At 39.8% G+C, this 22,289-nt stretch overlaps 1 protein-coding gene across 1 annotated transcript in view; it reads left to right on the top strand.

The window, feature by feature from the left end:
- Positions 1–22,289, top strand: part of RARB (retinoic acid receptor beta) — a 670,351-nt gene that overhangs the window by 14,797 nt on the left and 633,265 nt on the right. Inside the window, exon 2 of the mRNA XM_019745272.3 lies at positions 15,126–15,204. The gene's annotated coding sequence lies outside the window, so the exon portion shown is untranslated. The remainder of the gene's footprint in view (positions 1–15,125; positions 15,205–22,289) is intronic.

Raw genomic sequence — 22,289 nt, 5'->3', positions numbered from 1 at the left:
GGTTCTGAAAGCCTGTCAAATGTGTGCAGCCAGAACAAAGGACAGGGAGCTGCCTTTCTTCTTTCTTTTGCTTGCTGGGCAAGGCTGGTGCCACAATACTTTGGGAGCAGTTTTCTTTTGGTGATAGTCTTTCTTGCTCCTCAGGGACAAAGGAAGAGGTATAATGGCAGCGCTTCAGGGTCATATTTTTCCACATCTGTGACTAGCTGAGCTATGTCTTAGAATTTCTCTATTGGTTTCAAATTTTTAAGTTGCTTATTCATAGGGTGGCATAGGGTGTGTTGCAGTAGGAGGGAATGTGGGAGCTGGTATTACCCAGAGAAAGATGAAATGGGGCTAGAGCTCACTGCCTGGGGCACTGTGAGAAACGGGTAACTGAAGGCTCTTGAAAGTTTGGGAAATGAATTGTACTGCATGACCTTGGGTAGATCAAATATGGCACTTCCCTGATCTGTAAATGTGTGATAAATACATGTAGATCATTTTATCCACTTATACCCAGAGTCTATTTGAGTGAAGTTCAAACCGAGGTCCTGGCACACTTGAGATCTGGAGGCTGCCCCCCTCCCCCCCCACCCTCCATGAGGGAGCACTCTAAAAGTCCTCTTTCTTCCTCCTCCCAAGGTCAGTCTTGGCAAAATTATCAAGTCAGGAGAATTCTCTTTGGAGCCATCCCACCTTACTGTCTGACTCTGTTTTCGTCTTAGAAATCTGGTGAATTCAGAATGATCAGCGTTTTCCTCTTCAGCAAACCCCTCCTCCATATTTGCTGCAAAATCTTTCTTTATGTCCATCTATCCAATGATCAAAATTCTCATTTACGCAGTGTGGCCAATCCCAGATGGGAGCTAGGAGAAAAACAATTAGATTCACACACGTACAAGAGTAAAATTTCCCCTAATCCTTTTAAGGATATTTTCCCTTTCTAAGCTAGGTGGAATCATTATTCATGGGAATTTGCAACAATCTCAGGGACATATGTAATGTAGCATACAGCAGATTTTGGAGTAAAGGGGATTTTGATCAGTATAGTAGTTTGGTTAATACCAGCTGTGGTAACAGGCAAATCCCCACATCTCAGTGGCTTAATAAAATTGAATTTTATGTAATATATAGGTAATAGTGGAATGATGGCATACGTGGGCTGGAGAGGAGCAGTAGGTCCATGCAGTCATTCAGGGGCCCAGACTGACAAACGCTCTGCCATCTTCCATGTGTGGTTTCCTAGGTTTCCCTGGGTATTAGCATCCAACTGTAAAATGTGGCAAGAGAGAGAAGGTCATACATGGGAGGTATTTATAGGGTGGAACTAGAGGAAGAATGCATGACTTCTCCTCTCCTTCTATTGTCAAAAACGGAATCACATGATCATGCTGAACTGCAAAGGATGCTGGGAAATGCAAGCTAGCTGCACCACTGCTCTAGTCATAGGAACTGCCCTGTTCCTTTTCACTCTTTCTCCTGCAACTCCTCAGAGAGGTTTGACATTCCCTCCCCTTCTTGAGAGCCAATTTTCTGCAGCAGAAAGCCCATCTGCACCCACCTGAAGAACAAGAATAGAATCTTGGCATGCCACATTTTGACAGTTGCCAACAATTAATCCAAACTCAATTTCCTGTATTTCACAAGGATGTTGTGAGAATTAATGAGTTATTTTGGGTGATTATCATCCCTTTGATCATTGTCTTCATCCTGTGCTTTTACCGTTTACACATACAAGCACAGACTTATATAACCTCAGTGAGAGGCAGAGAACTTTTCATTACCCTGCCTACCACAGGAGGAAGCTGAGATGCACTCCAATTAAAAGGCACAGTCTGTCCAGTGCAACAGGATGCCTTCTGCCTGCAACACCCTTTCTATTACTACAATTAAAAGTAAAGGGTAGAATTTTATGGAAAGAAAGATAAGACAAGAATGATGGTTTAACATCTTTCTTATTTGTGTGCTGGCTCTAGAATCAGTCTGTTGGATAATTTGAGGCAAGTTAATTAGCCACTCTGTGTCTCGGTTCCCTAATCCATAAAATGGGACTAATTATAGTAGCTACCTCCTGTATTCTTGTGTGGAGTAAATAAGGTAATGGATGTTAAGTGTTTAAGAATATCTGGAACATAACTTGTGCTTTGTAAATATTAGTTATTCCTTTTTTTTTTTTTTCTTTTTAATTGCAGGAGAATTGGTATCTAGTTCAGGGAATCCAAAGAAGAAATCACAGGGTACATGGCCTTATGTTACTGGTAAAACTGAAGTGGAGGTAAAAAATGTGATGGCAGCATTTCCTATTTGTGCAAGGGAATACACTGCCTTTTAGTAAACTACACAGGTAGGAATGAAAACTTCCTATGAGCCGCAGCCACCCACTTCCCCTCAGTTCAGAGGGTGCAGGAACTGTCTCAAAGGCAGGAATTCTGAGGGTTGGCTGCAGACACTGGCTGTGTCCTGATGTCCTTAGTGGACAGTGGTGGCTTCGCCTGAGTGGCTGCTTCTCTGGAGAGAGCAGCAGATCTTATATTCCATGAGCCAGTGCAAATGTTCCTTCACTGCCAGCAATAGAGTTTTCTGCTCTTGGTGTTGAAGGGCAGTTGTTTTATCCATTTGACTGACGTACGTACCTGTGTAGCTATGAGAAGAAGGACTTTCTTCTTCTTCTATGGTTAAAATCAAATACATAAAAGGGAGAGAGGGGCATGGAATACAGGCTCAGAGGAGATTAAGCAGTTGTATTTACACACAGGATGCAGGCTTAACAACCTCTTAGCAGTCCCTATATGCAGTGCTCCTCAAACTTTACTGTGCAAGTAAATCATTAGGGGTAAAATATAGAGCCTCAGTCAGCAGGCCTGCAGCGAGGCCTGAGATTCTGCATTTCTAACAGGCTCCCATATGATTTGGATGCTGCTGGTGTGGGGCCACACATTGAGCAGCAAAATACCACATTACTTTATTGTTGGGGTTTTGTTTTGTTTTGTGTTTTGGAGAACAGGGCATGGATAAGGGAAACCATTTCTCCCAGAATGGAGAGGCTGGGACCCTTTAGAACAGTGGTTCATTAAGTGTGTTCCCAGCAAGTCAGCATCTGCATCTTGTGGGAACATGTTAGAAATGCAGACTATTAGGGTCTCCCCAGACCTCCTCAGTCAGCTAGTCCCGGGGTGGGACCCAGCAGTCTGTGTTTACAAGCCCTGCATATGATTCTGACAGAGCTAAAGTTTGAGAATCATTGCACTAGAGCGGCTGACCCTGGCTGTGATAGGTCTGGTGATGATGTCACTATTTCTACAGAATGGCTCTGGGCTCCTGAAGCACGTCTCCTAGTCTCTTTCTTCTCAGTTTCAAACCGGATTCCTTAGGCTGTTATGTCCTGGAGTGAAATGATTGAGTGTAGACGAAGAGTGTTCTTTAAAGTCTCTGCTTGTCATGTGACTCCTTCCACCTTTGTTCCATTTTCTGTATGTGGCGACCTCACAAAACCAAATGTGCCTCGAAAATAAAGACTGCGAAACTGTTTCAGGGTGAAGTGATCTCTAAGTGGCTGTGAGTCTCAAGACTTCCCGTTGAGAACTTCCTTTGGTTGTGGTATTGGGATAAATAGGGTGACCGACTGTCCAGATTTGCTTGAGACTGAGAGTTTTCCCACAGCACAAGACATTAATGCTTAGGCCAGGCCCCAGATGGTGTCACCCTAATTGTACCCTAATTGTCCCAGCTTTGCAGTGTGAATCACTTGGATATCTTCTTAAAATAAAAACCTCAATGAGATATCACCTCACCCCAGTTAGAACAGCTATCATCAACAAGACAAATAGTAACAAGTGTTGGAGAGGCTGTGGAGAAAAAGGAACCCTCATACACTGTTGGTGGGAATGCAGACTGGTGCAGCCGTTATGGAAGGCAGTGTGGAGGGTCCTCAAAAAATTACGAATAGAATTACTGTATGACCCAGCAATCTGTCTCCTAGGTATCTACCCAAAAAATCTGAAAACATTTATACATAAAGACATTTATCCATATGTGCTCTAATGTTCATTGCAGCTTTATTTGCTGTGGCCAAGACATGGAAACGGCCAAAGTGTCCTTCAATAGATGAATAGAAAAAGAAGTTGTGGTATAGATACACAATGCAATACTATTCTGCCATAAGAAAAGATGAAATAGTACCATTTGCAACAACATGGATGGATCTTGAGATTATTATGCTGAGCAAAATAAGTCAGACAGAAAAAGTCGAGAACCATATGATTTCACTGATATATAAAACTGAAAACAAGAAAAGGACAAGACATAACAAATGAAGAAACAAAAACTCATAGACACAGACAATAGTGTAGTGGTTACCAGAGGGTAAGGGAGGAGGGGGGTGGTAGATGAGGGTAAAGGGGAGCAAATATATGGTGCTGGAAGGAGAACTGATCCTGGGTGGTGAACACACAATGTGATATATAGATGATGTATTACAGAAATGCACACCTGAAATCTGTGTAACTTTACTAAGAATTGTCACCACAATAAACTTTAATTAAAAAAAAAAAAAATGCAAGCTCTGATTCAGTACTTCTAGGTTGGAGCTGCATTTCCAACAAGCCCCCAGGTGACAACCTGCTGCTGCTGGTCTGTGGAAGGCGTATGTCACCACTGGGATACAGAATGATTTATGTGCCAATGGGTGCTCCATAGCTTTGCACACCGCCGATGGGCTGCTCAGCCCTGACAAATTCAGAGAGAACTTTTGGGCTATCTCTAAGGCTTTCGGATTGTGGATTTTGGCTTCAAATGTTTGATATCCATAAATCTGTATCTTCTGGGCTGTGCGTCTTTCTCCCATCAAATTCAAAAACTCTTTCTTAAAAATTGTTAATTACAAGGACAGGTGAGTGCTGTTGACCCCATGACTAGACATTCTCAAGCCTATTGATGTGTCAGTTTGTGTTTGAGTACTATTTAATGCTTTTCCTTGTTTCGGCTGAGCATCTGCAAATGACCTGGGATAGTGTGTCTGTCGTTTTTGGTCTTGTCTCTACCTCACAAGTGGTACATTTGTCCTTTGGTTTACAGCTGTGGTCGACCACAGGGTTTTCTGCTGTTTGCAGTGTTTCTGCTTTTCAGCAGAATGAGTTTTGCTTTATCCATATCCCTCTTTACTAATTGCAACACAGCAGCATATTCTATATCCCATCTGTTTCCATGATTGATTATCTTTTACTTCAGGGTGTCCTAGAGAGTTCCGTAAAAAAAAAAAAAAAAAAGAAAGAAAGAAAAGAAAAATCCGGCTTCAGTGTGAACTTTATGATCATAATAAATTGTGCTTGTATCTAGGTATACTGGTTTACATCTTGCATCCATCCTAAGCACAAAACATAATTTATTTGATGTGGATGATGTGATTTCTCCTTTCTGTCCACTCTCGGCAGGCAGGCACTGAGCTCTGTTGCCCTGTGACATCTACTCATTCAGCTTACACCCTCCCTAGTCAGTCTTCCTGGATACCTGCCTTATCTGTTCATGGATGGCGTGAGAGTGGTAGTGCCTGTGGCACAGCTTAGTGACAGCTCTCAAGACGTTGCTGGTCGTAGGAGTTTCTGATAATGTATTAAGTTGTTTTGATGTACAGTTAATTCTCATTATTCACAGTAGTTATGGTCTATAAAGACACCTCAAACCCTGAATTAGCAAATACTGAACCATGGCCCTTAGGGGAAATACAGGGTTAGGGTCTTGGTCCTCTGGTCACAACATTTTTATCCACTGATCAATATATAACCTTGTTTTATGATTGTTTCTATTCAAAGATGACTTATCTAATATATGCTGTTGATTCATTAACACTGAACTCATGGCCAATAGCACTATAATTCACGCCTGAACAGAGCTTATCTACCACATGTATTTTCTCTGTAAGGAACATTACAGCCTTCTTGCACGTAAGACTGATAGATAGCACTTTAGCACTATGCTTGGGAGCCACTTAAACAGTGAAATCAGCAAAAAGCACCCCAAAAATGTGAAAATTGGGGCACCAAAAAGACCATGAAAGGGACATTTGTTTATGGTCTGGGAGCTGAAACAAGAAGGCAGAGTGTCACCTTGTTCAACCTAAGCTAATGTGGGCGTAGGGTGACTCCATTTATTCACAGCTTTGTACATATTTACATATGACCTTGAAATTGCCCCAGGAATTGATTTTGGGGTTATAAATAAATTTTCGTGAGTGAGCAAATTCACAAATAGGGACTCCATGAGTTATGAAGAGTGACTGTATGTTGTTATATAACCATACTCTTTATTATCTTTTTAATTTAAGTATCGTTGATATGTAATATTATATTAGCTGTTGAACAACTGCTGGAAGCATGTTGGTAGAGGTCTGCCTTTTATATAAATGAAAGTATATCATCACTTGGGCCATACCTTATACACCAGTAGCCAGAGCTCTCATTTTATGAACAAACATGGCAGCAGCCTTTTGTTGGGTACAATGTACATGGCACTGAGGCCAGTGCATGGATCCCTGTGTTTCAAGGAGTTTGTAATCTCCGTGAAAAATGAGGCTCAAGCACAACATCGTATACATTAAGTGTCTAATAGATGGTACAGACAATAGGTGTTGGAGAATTTAAAAACCACCAGCGATTGGCTAGTCTTTGTCCACCATTAACCTGCAAGTTCCACAACTTTTTTTTTTTTTTTTTAACCAAAGTGCCTAGAATATATTAGGGATCCAAAAATTATTTATTGAATGAACATAAAAATATTTGAGCTGGTGTCTCAAGGCCTTACTTAGATCAGCTTTTCAAACTTGCTTAATAAATTTCCCTGGGATATTTATAGAGTAAAATTGCACTTCACAAACCAGTTGATTAAGACATATAGACTTTAGTTTTGGCATACTTTACCCTCCCCACACTATTTTATTATGAAAACTTTCAAATATACAAAAAATATTAAAAGAATTTTAAGGTGACTATCCACATAGCCACCATCTATATTCTACAATGAACATTTCACTGTCCTTGCTTTATTGCATACCTGTTTATCCATCCCTTTACCTATTCATCAATCCATCTTATTTTTTTGATGCATTTCAAAGTAAATTTAAGACATCAGTATATTTCTCCCTCAATTTCTTTACCTGTAAAATTATAGGGTTGAGAGATGTCTATTATCCCTTCAGATGAAATTTCTGTGATTTTGTGAATCCTTAATCCCTGATTTAGTTTAGAGGGGATTAGGGTGTGGGACAAGTCAAGAATAACCCCTAAGTTTTGAACCTTGGACCAGGAAAGTTTTAAGGGATCACAACCACACCCATTCATTTATGTAGTTTCTTAAGGGTGCTTTCATGTCACCAGGTAGTGCTGAGTAGTTGTGAGAGACCATATGGCCTGCAACACCCAAAATGTATACTCTCTGGACATTTACAGAATAAATTTGCTGATCCCTGCTGTAAAGAAATTAAAAAATATATAGTGTAGACTGTGAGGAATCTGAAAAATTAGAAGAATTTAAAAAATATTGGTAGAGTTGGTAGAGGAGGAGACAGCCTAATAGAGAATTCAGATGTAAGTGTACCTCTAAATAAGATTCCTCTCTCTAGGTAATGCCTTTTCCCTTGTTTTCTTACATTAAAAAAGAGAAAAACGATGATGATTCAAGGTTTATCAGTCAGCTTTTACGAAGATATGCTGTAACAAATGGACCTCAAATCTCTGGCTTTCAATAGCAAATCTACCTTCCCTCCCTAGGTCACCTTTGATTCTGCTATATGTTGTCTTCTCTCTGGACTCAAGTTCACAGAGTATCCTCCATCTGGATCATTGCCAGGCATGTGATAGTGTGTGTGTGGGGAGAGCATAAGCACAGAAGGCATCAACTGACTCTTAAAGCTTCTGCTTAAAAATGACATATTACTGTTGCTTACATTTCATTGGACAAAGCAAGTCGTATAAGCAAATCTCAGTTTAACAGGATGGGGCTGTTTAATACTCCTACAGAGAGAGGAAACAGATAAATGTGAACAATAGCACGCTCTTCCTCATAAGGGTAACAAGGTCAAGAGATTTTTGTTGTTCTGTAAGAGAGTGACTTTGGTATGTTTGGAGAGAAGGAACCTATGCAGAGAAAATGAAGTGCTTTCTGAATGATAAATGTGCCCTGCTGTTATTCCTGGTAAGGGCAGATTTTCAGCTGGGTCATGTAAGGTGCTGGGTCTGGGTGTGAAACCTGGGAGTCCACACCCGCTAATGTTAACAATCTAGCACATGGGAATCACCTCGGGAGATTGTTAAAATGCAGATTCTGATCAGTAGGTCAGGGAAGAGGCATGACATTCTGCATTTTTAACAAGTTCCTACAGGATGCTGGTGTTGTGAGTCTGTGGACCATACTTTGAGTAGCAACAATGTATATAGTCTAAAATAAAACAGGGAAACAAGTATTCATCAGCACACCATCTGGGTCAAACAGGTAAATATTGAATCCGAAGGGAATAAAGGTACCCGTTCTGAAATGCGGAGCATTTCTAGTCAGCGTTCAGAGCATCTCTAAAGCAGAAAAGAACAAGACTTTGAGAGAGCAGGATGCCCTTCTGAATGACAATGAACAGGTCAGATGGAGTCTTGGCTGGTGGTAGGAGAGTGGGTAGATCAACAGGTGTGGCCAGAGAAGACTGACTTACAGATTTTGAGCTGGAGCAATTCCATCCACTGACACTGGCCACTACCATTCTGCCAACAGCCTGTTTGTAACGGAATGCGAGCTACATAAAACATCCACACTCTTCGATCACAGACGGGATGCCAGAAACTGGCAATAAATGTTTTTTGAGCACTCAGACATGAACAGCAGTTGTCAGAATTCACAGCTTTAGATAGTAGCAAATGATTCAGTACAGTTAATAAAAACCATTCAGCAATTTCATTGCTATGAAGTATGTTTCATTTGAGTTTTGATTGTCATAAATATCTTGCTAGTTAATCCTGAATCAAAACTGCAACTGTGGGAGTTGTCATTTGAAGAGAAAATTTCAGGGTGAATTATTCTCTAGAACTTCAAAGAAAAATATATACTTTCTTCAAAGAAAAATCTGTAGTTATTCAAAACAGCTGAATTTATTGTTTGCTGATTCCTCTTTTTAATGACGTTAACAGAAGTGTCTTGGCTATGACTATTAATAAGATGAAGCCCATGCCTATATTTCAAGTATGTCTTGACTTTTGCATAAATAACTCTTGTATTTAAGTTTTGTGTCACACACATCTGGTGTTGAATTCAGATACTGCCACCTGCTTGCTGGGATTCCAGGGGCGAATGTTGAACTTTTCTGAGCCTTATTTCTTTATTTGTAAACTGCAAATGATATCTCATTGTGTTAATGATGGGTTAACAGAAATATATTCAGAGAACATTACCCAGAGTAAGCCCTCAATAAATGTTAGCTGTATTTTTATATGTGTGGTACAAATTTGAAATCACTCTTATTTTAACATTTAGAGTGATCCATGTATAGTAGACAAGGTAGGCAATAACAAGCGTTGGAGACGGTGTGGAGAAACTGGAACCCTCATACATTGCTGGTGGAAGTGTAATAGGGTACAACCCATTTGAAACTGTTTGGCATTTTCTTAAAATGTTAAACATAGATTTACCATATGACTTGGAAACTCTACTTCTGGGACTCTACCGAAGGGAAATGAAAATATGTCCACATAAAGACTTGTACACAAATGTTCATAGGAGCATTATTTATAATTGCCAAAACAAAAATGAGAATGAACTGGTGAATGGATAAACAAATTGTCATATATCTATACGATGAATACTGTTTTTCAATAAAAAGAAGTGAAGTATTGATGCACGCCATAGCATGGAGGAACCTCAAAAACAATATGCTAAGTGAAAGAAGCCAGGCACAAAAGACCACATATTTCTATGTTTCCTTTTATATGGAATTTCTGTAAAAGGCAAATCTATAAAGACAATGAGTAGATTAGTGCTGATGGGCTGGTAGTTGGTAGCTATGAATGAGCTCAAGGTCTCTCTTTAGGATGATGGAAATGTTATAAAATTAGTGGTGATAGATGCACACTCTGTAAGTTTACCAAACATCATTGCATTGTACACATAAATAGGTGAATTCCGTAGTATGTAAATTATAACTCAATAATGGGGTATTTTTAAAAGCGTAAACCATGTTCATTTTTTAAGATTTTGATTATTTCTCTGTTGATTCTCCTAGTTGTAAGATGCAGACAATCAGTGATATACCTTTTCACTTTCTGACGTGTGTTGGGTTCTCCAACCTACTTTATCATGAATTCTTCAATGTTCTCAGTTCAGTCGGTAAGGCTTGGGTTTTTCAGGACAGCCCTGAAACTGATAGCCTGAAGGCACCAGATACAACAACTGAAACAATAGAAAGTCCAGTCAGTAACTGCAAATCAATAATAATGGCTGATGATTCCATGTGAGTAAAAAGAGATTTTCAAGATGGAGATCTTCACTTTAGCCATTAAACTTCTCATTCACCAGTTCTTCATTAAATGCCTGTCTTAAACAGGACAATTGAATCTAAGATATCAGACATGTTTGAATTATGGAGATCAACTGCTTCATTGTTGGCCCTGGGCACAGGATAAGAGGAACTGAATTTAATATTCCCCAGAAAATGATGTAAAGAGAGGTAATTGGCAGCACCTGGAAGATACTGTCTTATATAGAGAGAATTGCCATAAATGTGGTTATGGAAACACAAGTACATTCAAGAAGACACACCAAGTTCCACTGTGTTAAAATGCTAGGCACCTAACTCAAGCATCGGATTTAAGAGCTTACTTAGCATATGTGTGTGTGCGTGTGTGTGCGTGTGTGTGTGTGTGTGTGTGTGAGAGAGAGAGAGAGAGAGAGAGAGAGAGAGAATTCTCTGGCCTTACTTTTTGAAAATGAGAATTGCTTGACAGGTATTTGTAGGACCACGTAGTTCCATGATAAATAAACAGACAATGCAGAGACTTTCATTTGACAGTTTGTTTGTTTTTATAGAGACCTTGCTGTGGAGATATAATCTGAACATCCACACCCCTCGCCCTTAGCAGATAGGGGCTAAGGCATGAACTCTCATCAGACGTCTTTGGTTGGTGGTAAATGAGCTAAGAAGTCAACAGGAATAGAAGGGGTCTCAAAGTTGCTGCCAAAACAACACCAAACAAACAAAAACAAAACTGTTTTTTTCTCAGTGTGTCATGCAAGAATCACACACTGTTCCTTAATATTCCCCAATAAAAATAAAAAAAAAAATCATTGGTATCAGAATCACCTTGTGGGGAAAGGGGAGAGGGATCTGTCATTAAAAAATTAGAAACTTCAGTGACTATACTATGCCATACTCTGTTGATGGGGAAATAATGACAAAAAGAGAAAGATCCCTGCTTTATGGAATTTTACTTAATTGTTCTCCAAGTGGGGGCCTTGGGCCAATAGCATCTCCTTTACTTACTTAGTAGAAATGTAAATTTCCAGGCCCCACAATCTACCTACATAACAAATCAGAAACTTTGGGGGTGCAGTGTGACAATACAAATGTTAACAAGCCCTCTAGGTTGATGCATGCTAGTGTTTGAGAAGCATACTTCTAGGGCAAGGTTTTTCAACTTTGGCACTGTTGACATTTGGGGCTGGATAATCCTTTGTTCCGGGGACTGTCCTGTGCAATGTAGGATCCTCAGCAGCATCCCTGGCCTCTACTCACGGAGATGCCAAGTAGCTCCCTCACCCTAGACGTGACAATAAAAAACAAAGTCTCCAGATATTTGAACTGTTTCCTGGGGGACAAAATCATCCCAGATGAGAACAAGTGTCTTAGGGCAAGGTTTTTCAAAACGGTCTGCTGACCAGTGCCATTAGCATCACTTCAATCAAATCTTGGGGGAGGTGGGGAGGGGGTTGGGCAAGAATGAGGCATCTGTGTTTTAACAAGTCCTTCTGGTGACGCTGATAGTGCTGAGGAGTGAGAGTCACATGCCGGCAGGAAAGACAGGCAAGAAGTGATTAAATGTATACACACATGTAAATCGCTCAGAATGTTTAATGTGCAACACGTAACATTTGTAAGATGGAATGTCTTCACTTGATCCATTAAACTTCATGCTTTGGAAGCATAAGGAAGATAAGGGAAGGAGGACAGCGTGTGCTGGGGAGGGAAGGGTTGTAAGTTTTTCATAGTGTGGTCATGGAAGGCCTCACTGAAAAGGTGATACCTGATCAACGACTGAAGGAGTAAGTCAAGAGATGACGGGGAAGAATGTTTCAGGCATAGAGAAGAGAAAAAAACAAAGGTCCCAGGGCAGGTATATACCTAGTAGGTTTAGAGGACCTTAAGCCCAGGATGATAGAGTGGAGAGGTCTAGGAGGAAAGTAGTCGGAAAAGAGCTAAGAGCAATAATAAATGAATGAATCAATGAACTTAACCTGATTTTGGACTTGACTTCTGTATGAACTGGCTATGTGTCTTTGAGTATATTCTGTGGTCTTTTTGGACCTCACTTTCTCTTCTCTAAAGCAGGATTAATACTTGTCCCCTGTAAGTCTGTTCTGAGAAATAAAATGCTCGAATGATGGTAAACTTCTGAAAGGGAATAGTATAATTTATATTTCTGAACTTTCATTGCTTAGTATAGTATATTGCCAATAGTACATGAGCAATAAATATTATATGCATTGTAAAAAAATAAATAAATAAAGCTCAGAAATGTTTTAGACTGACCGTATCAGAATGTCTGTGATAGAGACTGGTAATCTGCATTTATAACAAGTTTCCCCAAGACATTCTTGAATATGAATGCTAATTTGAGAATCTTCATTCTTCTCATGTATTTGTATCCTGGTTCCCATTTAATTATTTGAAATGCCATAGCAATGGAGTTTTCCAGGTATGAAAATTAACACATGAGGAATCAGGGCCTTCTCAAGGACAGGCCAGGTTTTAGACCGTCTGTGGCCTGCTCTGGGGATTATACAGAGGGGCTTTTAACTTCATGGTAAGGCTTCCTGGGTTGAACGTTCAGGAGACGACTTAGAGTAAGCAAATTCCTTTTTGGTGTGCTCAAGCCAATCGATACCATTAACAAACAGATCCACTTCCTGATCCACTGTGGGATGAATGTAACTCTGAGGTAGATAAGGTGTTATGTGCACCATGATATCCTTCAGGTTGGTTAACGTCAAGACTCCTTACACCCAATTTTCTGTTTTTTGTTTGTTTTTACATTGCACTCAACTCACATCTCCTTGATTAGTTGCTGTCTATGTCATCATGCTTTGATAACTTAATATGATAAGCTTAAATTCGGTAGCTTCTTCCCTCCTAAATGTTTGGTGTTTGGGCCATTTTCAGTCTTTAAAAATAAACCGTTCTTCAACATATAACTCTTGGTTATTTTGCTCAACCTTATTTGCCTCAGGGAATCTCGGAGATTAAATTTTACCAAGGCTTGAAGCTGTAACAATTTAAACTGCTAGGTTTTGCTGCCTTAATTTCCCCCCTGTGAGTTCAAGAGGTAAGACATAGTCTAAGGCGACACTTAAGGAGTCTGTATCTTGAGAAAGCAATTGAATTAGTCAGTTTGAATCCCTTTCTTTTTCTTCCCCCCTCACATTAAAATGATGGGGTGGGAGAGTGTCAAGATGAGTTTTAAACTGATTTATGCGGTAGAGAAAATGCTCCAAAGCTGAAGAGAAAGTGCCTTCTCATTATTTAGTTGCTGAGCTGTACCTGATAGTTCATGGGAATGGCCAAGATGGAACTGAAAGCACCCAAACAGTTTTTGTTCAGTTAATTCACTTACGCATTATAAGTATTATAAATTAGTTACACTAATCAGTGAGATATATACACAAGCAATTTAAGGAAGTTCAAAAAATCAAGGATGTTGCAGTTTATTTTGTATAACTGGGCTATCACTAATTGTAGTAACCTCTCATTGCAGGCCATGCAATATTTAAATAGCACACTCTCACACTTCGTAGATTGGAGCACTAAGGGTTAAACAAGGCATTTAAGAACCCTTACTTTCCAGGATTAGACACAACATAGTCACCACTTTTCCCCACTACTTGTCCACCAAGAAGCATTTTGAATTAAAGCTGTTTCTGGGAATGTCAGAAAATTCAGGATGCCCAGATAAATTTGAATTTCAGATAACCAACAAAGATGTTTTTAGTACGCATATATTCCATGCACCATTTGGGACATACTTATATTTGGGACATAATTGTCCTAAAAATTTATTTGTTGTTTCTCTGAAATTCAAATTCAGCTGGGTGTTCTGTATTTTTATTTTATTTGTTAAATCTGGGAACCCTAGTTGCTTCTCTTTGGACTAATGCAATTGAACTTCAGGAACATCCGGTTGTGATCATTACACCTCCATCTAAAAGAGTCTTGGAGATGAGTTCTTTAGCTTCCTTACCAGACAGAAATGAAGAAAACTGAATTATATTCTCTGAATAAAAAACAATCTAGAAGTTGAGAATTTATTTTGTGAGGGAAAGCTGGGATTAGAAGCCTTTGTCGTATCTCCCTAAGATGGCTGAGGCAACAATTAGAGGTATTTCTCAGTAAACCCTAGGACTTATTTTATCATATAAAAACATGAAGAAACCAAGAAGATCACAAAATGTGTCCTTTTTTTTTTCTTTAAATCTTCATGGATCTGGATTATAGCAGAACTTGTAGCGAATCTTATTTGCTACTGGGTCAAAGGTCCATCCTAGTGGTAGGTGCACTATTAGATTAATGTTTGTCACCTTTGTGAATTCATTTGCATACTAAAGTACCATAGTTCACACCGGAACCCAGTTAATACAAAACTTAGCATAAAGAGGCTTCCCTCCATCATTTGGTTTTCTCCCTCTCTGTGGTCAGTTTCAGTGGAGATGTTCCCCATTGGTTCAAGAATTAACAAAGGAGCTTGTTGGTTTCTCCTCATTGTGAGAATACATGTGTTACATCATGGAAAGGAGGTATTGTGAAGAAGCAGGCAAAGGCTTTGAATAATCAAATTTACTTTATTTTATTTTTTTTCTGCATTGTGCTGTTTAAGAGAGCTAAATGAAGATAATTTCTATTGCAGGGTCCTGACTATCAGCATAAAGAGACTATCACCCATCCTTCTCATCGAAAGAATTGTTCTCAGAACCTACAGATAGGAGGTATGTTCAGATTTACTGCTTTCAAGCTACTTAATACTCTTATTAGAAGCTATGTTGAGCAATTCCCTTTGTAATTGGCCCTAGCTGGGTTTTGGAATGTGTATTCCAGTTAATCAGTTTGATCCATGGCAATAGTTCCTTGCCAGGAAGAGCTCAGAGGAAAGAACTGATGTTGCTGTCCTGCCTTTTATCCAAGTATCTCCTGAACCAAGGTGGATCTGGGGGTTGGGACAGTTTGCATCTGTTTGGGGTGGGAAGTGAGTTGCTACTGATAAGACAAGATGAGGATGGGTGGGGCGTGGGAGGGATTTTTGTCTTAGAGCTTTGTGATGCAAGAAAAACTCAGTTCATATTTTAGCTGAGCTAATTATAATAAATACCCATTAGAATTACTTCAGGCATCCTGTTGTTATATTAATCTAGAAGTTAAACAGAATATTCTAAAACAGTTCTCTCACATGAGAAGATTTTGGTCTGAAACCACCATGTTCTGGCAATTCTAAATGGGATTTAGAATTCTAAATCGTTCTGGTTTAGCATGTCCTACAAAACCCTAAATTCAGCTGTTATAAGTATGCTTTGCTATATCATTAAGGTTTCCCAGGGCAAAATATGCATAGATATTAAAATCTGAAACATGTGCTTTATATGTTCTGTGTTGGCGGTGGGGGATTCAGGGCTTTAGATCAAATGTTTCCTACCTTTTCTGTTAAGGACCCAGATGGTAGATATTTTAGGCTTTGTGGGCCATACAGTTTCTGTCACAACCATTCGATTCTGCCATTGTAGACGTAAAGCAGCCATAGACAATCTGTCAAGGAATGAGTATGTTGTGTTCCAATAAAACTTTATTTATGGACACTGAAAACTGAAGTATATATTTTCAAATGAGTCCACCTCCCATCCCACCCCCACCCCACACACACACCTGGCTAAAAGGCTAGGAATTAAAAAGAAAAAGGGTTGGGTTTGGATTGCAAGTTGTAGTTTGCTAGCCCCTGTATTAGCTCAATAAAACAAGGGAAGTTTTCCTGAGAATCTCCACGTGGCTTGTATGCGTTAACATTGCTGAAACATTATTTCATGCTCATGTTATAGTAATGGTTTTCCAAGGAGAACTGGGCCCAGGTCAGGGGAGTTAGTGCCTCACAGGGTCAGATGACTTATCTTCAGGCTGTGTATTGTGGGAGAAGAATGGAGTGTCAAATATTGAAGACAACTGGCGGCATCTTAGGTGTTGATGCTGTGTGATCTAGGAACCTCTTCATCTGAGCCATTCCAGCTTCCCAGCCAGTGGCCTGTCACTTCCTTCCACCCTCTCTTAGCCTTCTTTTAGCTCTTTAACTGGTTAGCAGGACTTGTGGGAGTTGGAAGCTTGGGATGCTTTTCAACAGGTCATATGGCAGAAGGTTTCTTTGTATTTTGTTTGTTGCTTTTCTGTGATTAAATCATTTTATTTCAAACACTTGTTTGAACATAGGTATGCCTCAATGTAGGCAAGGCCAAATATAAGCAACTAACAAACCCATGCACCCCTCCCCCCACACACCTGTTATTCTCTACATACACCTAAATAAACACAGAAATAAGTTGGGGCATGATAATTTTAAAAATTCTTTACAAAAGAAATAATTGCAAGCAGTCCTTAAATAATATTCCCTTAAAATCATTGTAAACTTTCTCTAAATAATGTACTCCCTAAATATGTGGAAATAAGACACTATTTAAAAATCAAAAGCATAGTTTCCTTGTGTTAGCTAGTAATGTCTGTGTGACCTGAGATAAGTTACTTTACTTCTTTATAGCTGAATCTGGTAAAATGAGGAACTTGAGCTATGTGAACTCAAAGTGCTTCCTATGTACAGTTGACGTCGAAAGATAGTATAGTATAGAGCATAGTAACGTAGATAAGCTTTTATAAATCACCAAGTGGAAGAGCATGCTTTTCTTACCATGGTGTTATGGACTGAATTGTGTTACTCCGAAGTTCATTCATTGAAGTCCCAGCGCTCTAGTATCTCAAAATGTGACCATATTGGAGATAGAGCCTTCAAATAGGTGATTAAGCTAAATGAGCCCAATAGGGTGAGGTCCTAATCCAGTAGGATTGGTGTCCTTATAAGAAGAGGGTGACACTAGGGATACTCCAGCACTGAGAAAAAGCCATGGAAGGACACAGTAAGGAGAAAGCCATCCGCAAGTCAAGGAGAAAGGTCTCAGGAAAAATCCAAACTTCCAACACCTTGATCTTTTAGCCTCTAGAACTGTGAGAATTAAATCTCTTTAAGTCACCCAGTCTATGGTATTTGTTATGACAGCCTTAGCAAACTAACAGAGATGGTATTATAAGGGATATGTGTAGAGCTACCGTCCCTGAACTGACCTCCTGGAGCAGGTTCTAGTGTAAGCATTGTCCCCTTCCTGTACCTTGCTCCGTAACTCGTGTTCAGGAGCTTTCAGTGGCTTGGGATTTGAAAACAGAGGTGATCATATTGTGTGGATCTTACTGCTGTCCTTGGGAGAAATTGCTCAGTGCTCGGGATATCAAAAGATAGTCATGTTCAGTGCCGGCCTGGTGGCTCAGGTGGTTAGAGCTCCATGCTCCTAACTCCGAAGGCTGCCGGTTCCATTCCCACATGGGCCAGTGGGCTCTCAACCACAAGGTTGCCGGTTCAATTCCTCAAGTCCCGCAAGGGATGGTGGGCTGCGCCCCCTGCAACTAAGATTGAACACGGCACCTTGAGTTGAGCTGCCGCTGAGCTACCGGATGGCTCAGTTGGTTGGAATGCGTCCTCTCCACCACAAGGTTGCCGGTTCGACTCCCGCAAGGGATGGTGGGCTGTGCCCCCTGCAACTAGAAAACGGCAACTGGACCTGGAACTGAGCTGCGCCCTCCACAACTAAGACTGAAAGGACAACAACTTGACTTGGAAAAAAGGCCTGGAAGTACACACTGTTCCCCAATAAAGTCCTGTTCCCCTTCCCCAATAAAATCTTTAAAAATAAATAAATAAATACAGAAAGAAAGAAAGAAAAAGATAGTCATGTTCTGTTGTGAGTGTGTTCTCATGTCTTAGCAAGAATGGAGTTAAATTTATTTCTCACATTTGGCAAATATTTTTCTCATACCCTTATTGATATAGAGAAGTAGTTGCCAAGTGTGTTAGTCTAAGGACTCTTTTATACTCTTAAAAGTCATTGAGGACCTCAAAGATCTTTTTTTTTTTTTTTTTTATGTGAGTTACGGCTATTAATATTTACCATATTCGAAATTAAACCTGAGAAATTTGCTTATTGATTTATTTAAATTAATAAGCCTTTTACATGTTAACATAAAAACATTTTTTTTATGAAAAGTAATTTTGCCAAAGCAAAGAGACTAGTGAGAAGCATTGTTTTCCCACATTTTGTAATACTCTTTAGTGTTCAGCTTAATAGAAGATAGCTGGATTTGCATATCTTCTTCTGAATTCACATTGCCGTGATATCATATTTCACGATAAGCCCTGGAAAACTTCAGTGTACACGTATGTGAACATGAGCATGAAAAAGGCAAGTAACATTGTATTGTTATGAGATTAATTTTAACTTCATGGATATTCTATAGGGCTCTTGCCAGTACATGATAAATCACAGTTTGAGAACCTCTGAAATAGCAGTACACCAAGAAAAGATATTTATAGTTCCTTCAGTAAAACTTAATCTATCTGTCCTATTGACCAAACCCAAACTTCTCATTGTGATTGCCTTTTTAAAGCCGTGGCCTAAAGATGGTTGTCAGCCGAACACTTTTAAAAAATGTAAATGGATATTTCAAAATTAGCTCTATCATTATACCTGTGTATGACATGCACTGCTCTTCACAACTTAAAAAAGTATGGATGGAAATAAGAGGAATAAGGGAAGAGGAGAACTCTTTCTGGTGACTCACATTGCCAATAAAGGTTGTGGGGGGGCGGTGGTGGTTGTGTGTGTGGTATTTTATTTTGTTTACACTCTGGTTATAGATTTGTATTTATCTATTCATAGGAGCCTCAAGTGTTTATTGAGTGCTACTAAACACTGAAGTGATTAAAAAGTATAAGGCAAAGAATTATAGTTGTATGACTTTTCGAATGACAAAATGAATGTCCGTGGAAGTTAGATGCATTGCCCAAGATGACCCAGCTAGGAAGTACTGCACTTGGAGTAGAAAAAAAGATCTTTTTACATTATATTGTGCTATACCTGAGTTACGTGCCTTTGATCAGCTTAGAGTATCAAACTCAATAAAATTGTGAACTAAATTGTAGAATATAGATTCCAAGAGTGGTCACTCAGCTAAAAGACACTCATAAAGACTGGATTCAGCTGAGAAAAATACTGGGACTTCAATGGAACTGAGGCAAACTTTGAAGTGCAGAGGGATTGGAAGGGGACAGAATAATCACAGTGGAAGGAAGAGCTGGGTGAAAGGGCAAAGGCACAGAGGCAGGGTGGCCAGAACGAGGAAGGACGTGGTGAACATGGAGGGGCCACACTGAGGAATAAGAAGGAGGCCGATTGGTGATGGCAGCCACACTCTCTCTGATCAGAATCTCCTTGTGGGAGATGTCTCAGCTCACTGGGGCTGCAGATGAATGGATTGTAAACAGAGATTTTCTAACAGAGCTGTACAAGGGTTCCACCTAAGATTTTGGTCATTGAACTTCATGGATGAACCACACACGGGAGCTAACCAGCCACAGATGTTTTGTTCATAACCGGAGGAGTTCATGTGAGCTTGGTGATGACACTTCCCCGTCTATAAAATGCTGATAGTTATACAGTGATACTGTGTGAAGTACTTGGAATCTCTGTCTTGAGAGGCAGTTCTTAAGTGTAATGGTTTAATGGTCATTTAGCATGATGGGCCTTCAGAGGGTAATATCATTTGCCTGACAGTTAAAATGAACACTTCTCCCTGGGAAGTCAAAGATCATGTCAGCGTAGCTTGGATTAGGTGAACGAGAGTATCAAGAAGTGGATGCCAAGATAGAGAACAGGGAATAAAGTCTCTCGTATGGCTAGCCTGTTCATAAATCAAGTGTAATTAGAGAACACGAGTAAATTCACATTAGTGGAGCGGGGGGGATACTTGTACTCAGAATTGGTGAGAAGTTTGGCATATTTTTTTTTAAAAGGCTGCTTTCTCCACTTTTCTCATGTCCTCAAGCCAAAACCTTTCTAATTTTGATAGCCTTACCTCTTACTTTGTTGACAAAATGAAAGTTACCAAAAATCAAGAAGTTGGACTTCTTGCCCATCCTGAAATTTCTGTGTTTCTACTCTTCCTGCTCGTATGTGGGGAAAGGGCCTGCTTCCTCAGGCTTACGGCTAACCCACACCCTGGGCTCTCGGTGCCACCCTTTTCCAATTCCCCAGGGACGTCAGTTCTTCTAGTTATTCCTCTTTCTCCTATTCTCTTCAAATTGTCTTTGCTCATGAATGTTTTTTGCCTTCACTTAGAAAGGCACAAAAGTATTATCAACTTTCACTCCCCTCTCCTCCTTTTACTGCTGCCATTTTGAATATGTCCATTCCACCCTCACATTTAACTTTGAGTACACACATAGTCGCCAGTAATGCCCTGACTGTGGACACTACACAGTACTGCAGGGGTTGAACTGCTCGTAGCCACATGCTCTCCGCCTCTGACATCCAGCCCACCATGCTTCTTGTTTTTCTTTACTGCTAATATTGGTGTCCTCTGGATTCCATCTGTGGCCATCTTCCCTGCTCATGCTTCATGGGCATCGCGGGTAGTGTCGTCGTTTGCACCAACCTTTTCAATTATTACATTTCCCTGTCTTTTAAATCTGCACGTTCAGCCCTACTGTTTCCCTAAAGCTCCAGTACCAGCTAACTCAACTAAAAATTGGCCGTTTCTACCTCAAATTCACCATCTCAAACCCTGAATTATTTTACACTAGAACTTCGTTCTTTCTTTACTGCCAATTGTGGTTGCTGGCATCAGCATCCTGGAGCAGGGGTCAACAAACTATGGCCAGTTGGCCAAATCCAGCCTCCATATCGTTTTGTAAATGATGACTGTGGAACACAGCCATGTCCATTTTTTAAAAAATGTGTTTCAAAGGGGACCATGTGGCCTGCAAAACCTAAAATATTTATTCTCTGACCCTTTACTTAAGGAGTTTATCAAGCACCAAAATCATTTGAAGGGCTTGTAAAATCACATTTCTGAGTGCACTACCTCAGAGTTTTTGATCTAGAAACCTGAGAATTTGCATTTTTAACAAGTTCCCAGGCAATGCTGGTCCAGGAACAACACATTCAACAGACTGTAACAACAGTGTTCTCGATTACATTGTCATTCACTTCTATCTCCTATAAACATGTTTAAATTTTTCCTCTCCATCAAATCTATTCACTGAAAAGATTTTTCAGACATACACTCTATCTGTTTCTGTTTGTAACATGACAAGTTCTCAGGGTCTTCCCCTTCCTGCAGGTATGTTTCATTAACTTGAACAAGTTATGGTTTCCAATGAAATAAAAAAGAGAGAGACAGCAATAATACGAGCATGAGCTATTTTTATTTTGTGACAAGCACTTTACAAACTTAGCTCATTGACTCCTCATTCCCCTGTGTTGGGAATCTTTATTATCCCCATTTTCCAGATGAACAAACTGATATTCAATGATAAAACCATGCAGCAGGAAGGTAGTAGAATCAAAATTTGTACCCAAACAGTCTGGCTCCAGAGCCCGTGCTATACTGAGTCTCCTCATAGCTCTTCCCCCAACCCCTGCTCTGTGCTGATTTTTTTTTGTCATAGTATTATCTTAATATTTATAATTATAACCTTAGGTATACTCTCCTGTGCTCCTAGTTGCTGTACAATTATACAATGGAACCAAAGTGAATACAAAGATGCAATTTCAATAACATCTAAATTAACATTGATGTGACACATGATGCTGAATATCAAATTCTTTTGCCACATGAATTGATATCTGTTTGCTACAGTGAGGTTCTTATGAATTCGACCTAACTGTGCACCTTGAAGCATCCTATCTCTGTTAATACGTTTCTATTTTTCAAA

This window comes from Rhinolophus sinicus, chromosome 5 (assembly GCF_057876585.1).
Source record: "Rhinolophus sinicus isolate RSI-liver-muscle chromosome 5, RSI-T2T, whole genome shotgun sequence".
Classification (NCBI taxonomy): Eukaryota; Metazoa; Chordata; class Mammalia; order Chiroptera; family Rhinolophidae; genus Rhinolophus; species Rhinolophus sinicus.
This window is presented reverse-complemented; position numbering and strand designations above follow the sequence as displayed.